This window comes from Plectropomus leopardus, chromosome 22 (genome assembly GCF_026936395.1).
Source record: "Plectropomus leopardus strain MGB_pleo_1.0 chromosome 22, ASM2693639v1, whole genome shotgun sequence".
NCBI classification, from domain to species: domain Eukaryota; kingdom Metazoa; phylum Chordata; class Actinopteri; order Perciformes; family Serranidae; genus Plectropomus; species Plectropomus leopardus.
The window spans coordinates 24,423,573-24,433,000 of record NC_142197.1 but is presented as its reverse complement, the minus strand read 5'-3'; the positions used below and the strand labels follow the sequence as shown (position 1 = coordinate 24,433,000).

At 38.2% G+C, this 9,428-nt stretch overlaps 1 protein-coding gene across 2 annotated transcripts in view; it reads right to left on the bottom strand.

Annotated features, from left to right (window-relative positions):
* The window catches only part of tmem178bb (transmembrane protein 178Bb), a 153,926-nt gene that overhangs the window by 13,745 nt on the left and 130,753 nt on the right, over positions 1–9,428 (bottom strand). The gene's annotated exons all lie outside the window — the stretch shown is intronic.

Here is a 9,428-nt window from a genome sequence, read left to right as displayed (position 1 = left end):
ATATCAGGAATAAAATATGTGTGTATATACAGCTCTCGAGAAGATTTTTCCCAAGCTTTTAAAATAAATAATTTATAAAATCTAGTTATCTTGCAATTTTTAGGACATTTCCTTGAACCCAGAGTTCAAGGGTGGAAATACCTGTGAAAGGAACCTGAATGCCAAACAAAAACAGAGATGACAATCCAGGTTTCAATGGGTGAAAGTTTGCATTCATATTTGTCTCTGTCTACCATCAATCTACCTTGTTTCATTGAGACTAATGTCAGAAAACCCAACATTAAAAACAAACGGGAGATAAGCTGTCTTATAGTACCTGTGAGTCTTCATGTTGTAGTTCCTGTTTGATTCTCAGAACTCTTTATCTTTATCTGTAAATCTCTTGCTCCGTGTTGGCCCCACTTTCCCTTTTAACTCATCTGGGATTTAACAGAATTTAGGAACAGCTCTTTATCTGTAAAATAATCCTCAACTCCAACCTTTCTCGCATTTTTTTTTCTTTTACGAGAATTTCTTGATCTGTCATGTATCATAACTCTCGCTGTGTATCAACAGATGACTGGGAGTCAGTGTGAGTCTGGCTGAGAGAACGAGATATGCTTTTGATGCCAATAAAGTCTACTGAACTGAATTGACAGAGACACACACAAAGAGAAAGAGACAGAAAGATAGAAAAAGAGAGACACAGACAGAGAGAGACAGACTTTCCCTTTCAGTGTGTTGCACTTAAGGCAATTAAAACAAATTCAGCCAATCCGCAGGAATGCAGCGCAACTTTACAATTTTGTCAAAATGCTGCAACTTTACTGCAGATTTGAATGAGTAAAACATAATTTCATTGAAATGCTGTATGCAGTGTATTGATTCACTCAGCCCCTTTTTGCCCCGCTGTCTCTCTTTCTCTCTGTTTACAATACTGCTGCAGGAGTGTGAGTTCTGTCCCTGGGACACACACACAGTGACAGGGCTAACTGTTAGGATCACATGGCTAACGTCACCAACAGCTATTCACAGATTCAATGTCAAAGTCGGGCCATTTCACTGTTCACTGTTTTGTGAAATTGTTAGTGAAATCAGGGAATGACATAATTTTTGTTTGCCAATGATGTAAATTTGTCGCAATTTTGGGTCACATTCATGTCCTGTTGTGTTTAGAGACTTTCATCAGTGATTTTTCACAGCAGAAAGGGCTGCTAATCTTTGTTAAAGCTTCAGATACATTGCCAAACATGGCTACATGCTAATGTCAGAGAAACATGTAATTTTTTGGTTGACAATGTTGTTCATTTTTCTCACTTTCAGATCATATTACTGCTGAAACATGTCCGGTTCAGTTTAGAAGCTTTTATTGCCAATTTTTACAGTAGAAAGTGTCGTTAGTCTCTGTAATTTTCCTGGAAAGCTGTATCAACACAAAGAGGGAAGCGTGACTCTACTAATGGACGAAAGGCTCATGTTTGTGACATCTCTAAATATAAACATTAATAGTGTCCTCCTTGGCTTAGCTGTAGCCTTACATTAGCTAGCTTAGTGGTGCTAAGAGCTAGCAGTAGATGCACTCTTCCCTCTGTGCAGTGATTCGGTTTCCCCTCACACTAACAAGAAAAAACTTGGTAGAAAATGGTAGAAACCTCAGGAAGGGCGACTGAGGAGAGATCCCTCTTCCAGGACGGACAGACATGCAATAGATGTCGTTAAAAACGATTAAATTACAATACCACAAGCCAAGTGCCATCTAGTTCCAGATTTTCATACAACGTAATAGGCCTACTTCTAATCTCTAATCTGTAAAAAATTATGTTTACACATAGCTGTTGTCTTAATTTTAATGCTGCTGTTATAAGATGCACATTTAAGAGAAATTTTTTAAAAAACATTTTAAGAACTAAGACAAGACAGTCTTAATTATGTAAGTAGTGAGTTAAGGAATGGTTGGGGTTAGGGGGGTTAGGGTCAGGGATCGCGGGAAGTTGGAGATTGAGCAGTTTCGTCAACTTTACACACACTAAAGCTATTACAACTTTGAAATAGTGGAACTGCAAAGTTCTGCAGACTCCGCAGCGTCCAGAGATTATTTAAATGTGTCTTTACCATCATGTTAAATATTGAATCCAGGTGCAGCTTCGTAAATGTAGTCCACTTTGCAGAGACGATGCAGTTAGGGCAAACAGAAAGAGACAGAGTGTGTGAATAAGGCCGAGCTCTGCCACAAGGACAGCAGTGTGCTCTGCAGGAGGGTAATGACAGTGACAGCGGCTGGCTGCAGTGAGGAGCTGAAATATGAAGAGCAGCAGAGAGCACGAAGAGCTCCAAGCAAAACCCCGACTCCCGTTCTCCAAGTAGATTAGAATGTCATGGGTGAGCTGTACTGCTGGGGGGAGGATAGGGGCGGTAAGGAGGTGGGCTTCACTGAAGAAGACGCTATGTGGAGGGGCGAGAAAGGTCAAAACATTTGGCCTGAGAGCATAAATGTTGAGCAACAAAAGACAGACCTCCTTTCATGTGTTAGTACATGCTGCACATGTTCCTTCATTTGAACTCCTTCACACTCAATAATCACTGTAATGGGCACATTTATTGGCCTCAGCCTGTGAAAATGCACTGTTTTGTGGAGGATTGTTGTGCTTTTTCCATATTTTGTGTCTTACATATAGTGTTGCAATGAAGGATGTTAATAATAAATGTGGTCAATTCGAATAATGAGGTAAACGTGTGCAGACGTAATGTCTGTGAGCAAATATTTTTATATATTTTTACATTTACTCTAGGTCATTCGACATGGACAGCAGTTAACACTTTAACCATATTACACTTTACACGTGATCAAATATTGATATTTTATGTTAGTTAATAAAAAAGTCTCCTACCAAACATTGGCATTTATGATGTCAAGGCGGCAACTTGTGTTATAAAATAACGCTGTTATCAGTGTCAGTATACCACCTTTTATGCTTTATAGTTTAAAGTTTGGTTGCTTGCTACAGCTAATAAATGCATATACTAAAATGTGCAACTACTTTAAGTAAATGGTAGCTGTAGGATATATATATATATATATATATATATATATATATATACCTATATATATATATATTTTTTTTTAACTGTCAATTGTTTCCATGCTTACCACCATTTCTGCTATCCTGAAACGTCACACAAACGTCACAACTTGGCAGTTTGGGGAATCATTGAAATTCCCCACTTGCAATTATGACTTTTGAGGGATGATTATTTGCTTGCATTTCATAAATACAGTAAATAAAATATTTCCAAGGAGCACATGAATGCAGAGCAGACTGGGCTTTTACAGGAGAGGAGCTTAAAGAGACAGGCGTAGATGGAGTCTTTTCAGGCAGAGGGTGAATACAGGCACACTCAAACACAAGATGAGGAGATAAAAAAAGTGTTTGGTGGCCATTAATGCATGCTCATGTCCTGATAGAAACCTTAAATACAAGTATGGACCTGTAAATGAGCAAAATATGCTCCCTTTAATATCTGGCTTTAACATCCGCTAACTAGCTAAGTTATGTCCCCCTCATGTGCCGACTCGCTTTTACAGTTTCAGTGTGATTCATTTCCTAAACCACTAAACTGTGTCCTCTTAGCATACACTCAGTGAATTACAGCTGCAGTGAAAAGAGCTTTTCCCCCCTGGATGTTGCCTCCCAGGTAACATAGCCTACATGTACAAGCTGCCCTTCTTTTGTGAACACCACTCAGGCCTCAACTCCTCTGCAACTGAGTGAAAAAATATATATATAATTCAGTGAAACTGTGACTAAGTGGCAGAGTACCCTTCAAACAAAAATTGCTTTAGTTCCCCAAAATGAACCATGACTGAAACATTTCATGTGACAAACAGGTGCAAATGGTGCTTAATGCAAGATATTCTCACTAATCCTATAATGCTGATGGAACACTAATATCCACTCTTCTATAATGGCGTGGTGGAAACAAACGCTAGGAAATATAATCAGCATAGAAATAAAACTGAATTTCAAAGACTGAAGCATTTTTCAGGCGGACTGTCCGAGAGCCATTTCTGACACATGCAGATGCTGATGTCTGAGCGTCACGGTATGAAGAGGGAGCTCATGTGGAACTTCCTGTCAGGAGGCCTGTCAGTCACACACTGTAACCGTGGTGACCCCTGACCCTTTACAGTGAGGCATGAACTTGGTGGACGCTGTTTGACAGCGGGTGACACCGTAGAAGTCAGGATTCATCTTGCTGAGCATCCACACTGTCTTGATTTGCTAAGTCATGTAGATTCTGTTTTTTTCTGATGTTTCTTGTATTACATAAAGCCCCCCCCCCCCATGTCTAATATTCTTTATTTTATTTCTCCAGTAAACCCTGCTGTTCCAGACTTTGGTTTTATCCATGCATGACTCATATACTGACCACATTGATTTGAAATTTCTTTTGTTATTCGTGGTCCCCAGAGGATGAACCCTGATGTTTCTGGTGATCACACTGATCTGTCCTCTCACACCACCATCTGGCCAGAATATCAGCTTTATACATGAGATTTCTCATAAAGTAGCTGGCCCTAAGGCTTGTTAAAAACATTCATGCTCCCCAGAGGTTACACCTTTTTTCATTCATTTATTCAACAATTATTTATACACAGGGCTCAATATGTGTATTACTTTATCATTTTCAGTGGCATTAACCCTGAAACACATTTTGAGTTTTACAAACTGTTGGAATGCAGAGATTGTAAACCTATTAATGACATTATTATTGCTTTTTAGTCCAAATATTAAGCAATACGCATTACATTAATGGCATAATGACAGCCAAAGAAAAAGGCCTTCGAAATTTGCTGTAAATCAAAGTTAATGCCAAATGTAATGAGACATTCCAACTGAAAAATTGCTTTAAAAATGTTTTGTTTTAAAAATGCTGTTCTTATGACATTATTATTGTTTTTGTAGTCCAAATATTAAGCAATATTACACAATAACTGTCATCAACAATGATTTTGAGAAAAAGGCCTCAAAATTTGCTGCAAATCAAAATTAATAGTAAATGTACGTTTGTAATTATATATTTCTACTGAAAAAAAATGCTTAAAAATGTTTTTAAAATGGGCAGACATTCTATTACATGTATGTTTTTGAGTTCTTGTTTGAATTCAATTTTCAAATTTTTATTGTTTGCTCCATTTAAAAACAAAATCTACTACACTTTATCAATGAGCAAAACAAGCCCATAACAGCATTACTTTAATCACAAATCACCTAATTTAAAAAAAAAACAGAAAAAAGAAAAGAAACACATGTATATTAAAACATATTGATTTATAGCTGATTTCTTAATCTCTTATTTCCTGCTGATTAGAATATTCCAATAAATAAACATGCAAGAGAAATACAGCAGAGAGTGAAATGTGCGACCACTGTCTCCCCTACTCCAGGGACTGTCTCGGGAAAAAAAAACTTTGGAATACTTTTATTTTGTAGCGAGTGGGGGGGGCTAACATACAAATGGGTGATATGGGAGAAAATTAGAAGCTTATATGGAGTCATATTTTAAGCATGACTCATATATAACAGAATGCACTGGAAATACTGGAAAAGTATCTTGTAAAAAAAATTTCTTTTAAAAAATCTGTGGTTGGGGAAATATTGAGAAACATTTTTGGTCTCTTGCATAACATGAACAGCATCTGGCCTCATGAAGCCGGGTTAAGATTGAGGCTTTGGCAAAAACAGCAGTGTGACTGGACCTTCCAGGAAAACAACACAGTTATTGTGAAAGGGGAGCAAAGTTGAGAAAAACAAGTGACCTAAGAGACTCTTGAGAAATAAGATATGTGAAAAACAAGATGTAATGGAAGAGAAAAGTTTGACATGCTTTCAAGACCAACAGTTTGTTGTACTTCTGTGAAGTTGCAACAAATCTACAAATGGTGAATAGACTTGCAATTGTCTGGTGCTTTTCTAGTCCACTCAATGCACATTCACCCATTCACACACCCATTCATACACTGGTGACTGCGGCTACCATACAAGGTGACACCTATTAATCAGTCTTTTAAACTTTTTAAAACAATCATTCACCGATGGAACAGCCTGTGGACTGGATGAGCTGCCGAGATCTAAACGCCAACCTTCTGAAAATTGCTCTACTTCCTGAGCCACAGCTACAGCAAGTTCACTGAAGTACTCCCTGACTCTATTATGTAGTATGCCTGTTTTATTATTCTTAAGTGTAATGAAGTAATTTCAGCAATGTAAGAAACACAAGCAATAGCATGTTGCAGAAAGACCAGAAAATGTGTCAGAAGAACTGCAATCTGTTTGACAAACGCAGTTAGCAAACAGTTAACAATGGACTTTACAACTTAGATTCTCTTTTTATGAAAAACTCCTTTGATTGTTTCGATCGGTGCACTCAAAGGAACATAAATAATCCACGAAGATCAAATGTTCAAAGGTAGGGAGTTTTTTTTGTTTCTGTTTTTCCATCTCTCTTGTTTATCATGTTGGGAGATCTACATGAATTATATTTGTGTTGCACATGGTTTCACTAAAATGAACTGAATTCTGGAGAACCTAACCAAGCTAAACATGTGCAGCATGTCCATACTGACAAAAGTATAAACATTTATATTTTGATGCGCAATGCCAAGCCACTAAGAAATAAAGTTAGCTCAGGCAAGTCGCTAGTGGGGACCAGAGGACCTGAGTAGGATAGGCTGAGTAGGACCAGAGTGCAATAGAGAAATGTTCACTGTTAGCTTGTCATCATGCCTTCACAAATTTATATTCAGAAAGCCAAGAACTTGTTTATGTAAAATCAAGCATAATCTCAAAAATGACCAGAGGTCGAAATGTTTGTAGAAATTCATGTTCATCACGTGATGAGTTGATGCAATATCCAGCTAATTTTAATAGAGCACACTTAATGAGATAAAAGGCCAACGGTGCACTGATGTTGGGTTCAAACTGGACCAATCTGCAACCTCTGAGGCTAAAAAAATTAAACCGGTGCGGAAGAGCTAAAAACTGTAGTTCCTGTACTGGCCACTAGAGGCTGGCTCCAGAACAGTCTCCATAGAAACCCATTTTAAAATGCCCAACTTTACAGCAGAAATAAACATGTATACAGCCTGGTACAAAAAACAGTTTTGGTCTCTATAGGTAATTCTAACACTCTTGAAAACTACATGGGGGGTGAGTTTTGTTATAACTCACGCCTTTACATTTAAAATAGGCTTAAAGTTACGCATATTTCAGGGTGTGGCTGCTTGAATGACAGACAGCGATACATCGCCACAGTCTGTGAGTCAGCTCCACAATCTTGTCCAAATATGGCCACTTCTGGCTCCAAAAAAACAAGACGGCAACAGCTGAAATGCTGAACTCAAGTCTAAAAAATGTCAATCCACAAACCAATGGGTGATATCACAGTAGTTATGTGCATTATTTACACAGTATATGTTATGGATGTGGAAGCGCTGCGACAGAAGGTGCCATGGCCCTGGGCTCCGCAGCAAGGCTGCACTCCACTGTAAGAGTTTTGGTCTATTTTCTCTGCCAAGCAATTCTGGCAAGTAAATACATTGATATTTTGTCATAAGCAATATAAACAATATATGATATACGATAAAAAAGACCTTCTTATAAATTATAGAAAATGAAAACTATGCTTACTTATTCCACATTTATGTCAACTGTGTCTAAACAGAAAGAGATGAGCACGCGCACGCACGCACACACACACACACACACACACACACACACACACACACACACACACACACACACACAAGCAGACAGAGATAGAGCTCTGGAAACAAGCAGAGGAACATAACTGCTTAATGAGCGGCATGGAAAAATGCGCTTCTGGTGTGAACGGCCAGGCAACTGCCCTCGAGTCAACTGACATATGAGGGCGCTCCGGTGTCCAGCATGAACCCGGCATGACACCGATGTAGGTCAGGGCCAGTTGTTGCTCTACTTTGAGCAATATTTCCCCTTCTTCCTGCACCCTGACAGCCCCTCTGTCAGGTCAGATCACCTCTCAGCATGTCCTCTGTCAAGAGACAGATCCTGCAGGTCACTCCCATTACAGGTTATTAATTGAAGAGGACAAATGGGGAGCAAAACCCCTCATGGCGTACTCTAGAAGAATCTCCCTCCGGGTGACGATGTCCTGTGAGTCTACTGCATTACTACCCCTCTCCTGCATGAATACATAGCTGAACTACATGCGCCTTCACATTGTGCCTGCAGCACAGACCGACGGACAGATATAGGAGAAGACAGCTGGTGGTGATAGCTGACTGCTGGAAACCTAAGGAAATTGTCGTTTTTTTTTTTTTTTTTCAAAAACATGGAAGGAAAGAAATAAGCAATGGCAAAAAGCAACTTCAGAAGAAATGACCCCAAAATTAACAAGGAATTAGTACATAGTACAAGGAATTGCCTGAAAATTAGCAACAAAAAAAGAAGAAAGAAAAAAAGAAAAAACAAGGACATGACCTGAAAAATTATAATAATTTACTGTAACATTATTTAAAATATTAAGTATAGTGATAAAAATAAATTATAGTTATAAAGATTTTCCCTAGCTTTTCACCTTAAAGATTTTCAAATAGCTTCTTAAAAAAATAAAATAAAATAAAATAAAATAAAGTAAAATAAAATAAAATAAAATAAAATAAAATAAAATAAAAATAAAAATAAAAATAAACCAATTTCTTGCAATTTGTGGAACATTTTTCAACAAGTTGGTCAATGCCACTTTTCCCATATTTTTGAATGAAGTCAAACCAATTTTCACAATATTTAAAGGTTTAAATACATGTGAAAGACAAGTCGATCAAGGTTTCAAAGTGTTAAAGAGTATTAGATCTTGTGTTGCCACCACACAAGATACAACATAAATCAGATAGATCAGAACAAAAATCAGAAAATTCAACACCACACACACAGAGACACGCATAATTCCACAGAGAAGAGTTGTGCAAGCTCTAAAATAGAAGTACAGGAGGCGCATTGTGACAAACCAGCTTTGGGAATGAGACAACATATACAGACAAGATTACTCCTGAAACGAAACATCATTTATTAAAACTAAAGTAGCCACAAGGGAACAATAATGTGCAGACCCACAAAAGAATAAGTAAGGTGGGTGTCAAGTATAGGCTGAGAGACGCAGTGAGCACATTGTCCAGCTTTTATATCCTTGGAGAGCCAGGTGAACTATGTGACCCTACATGTCAGACAAATTCCTGTTGAAGTTGGTCACGATAGTCTCAAAGACAGTTTTAGGGGTGTCACACTGTGCGTCTGCACTGAAAGGTACAACAGGTACAGACTCTCAATGAGCCCCAGATGCATACCAGTTCAGCCTGACTTGTTACTACAAGCTCTTCTACTCCAAAAACTACAATTCGGCGCAGCTATCTG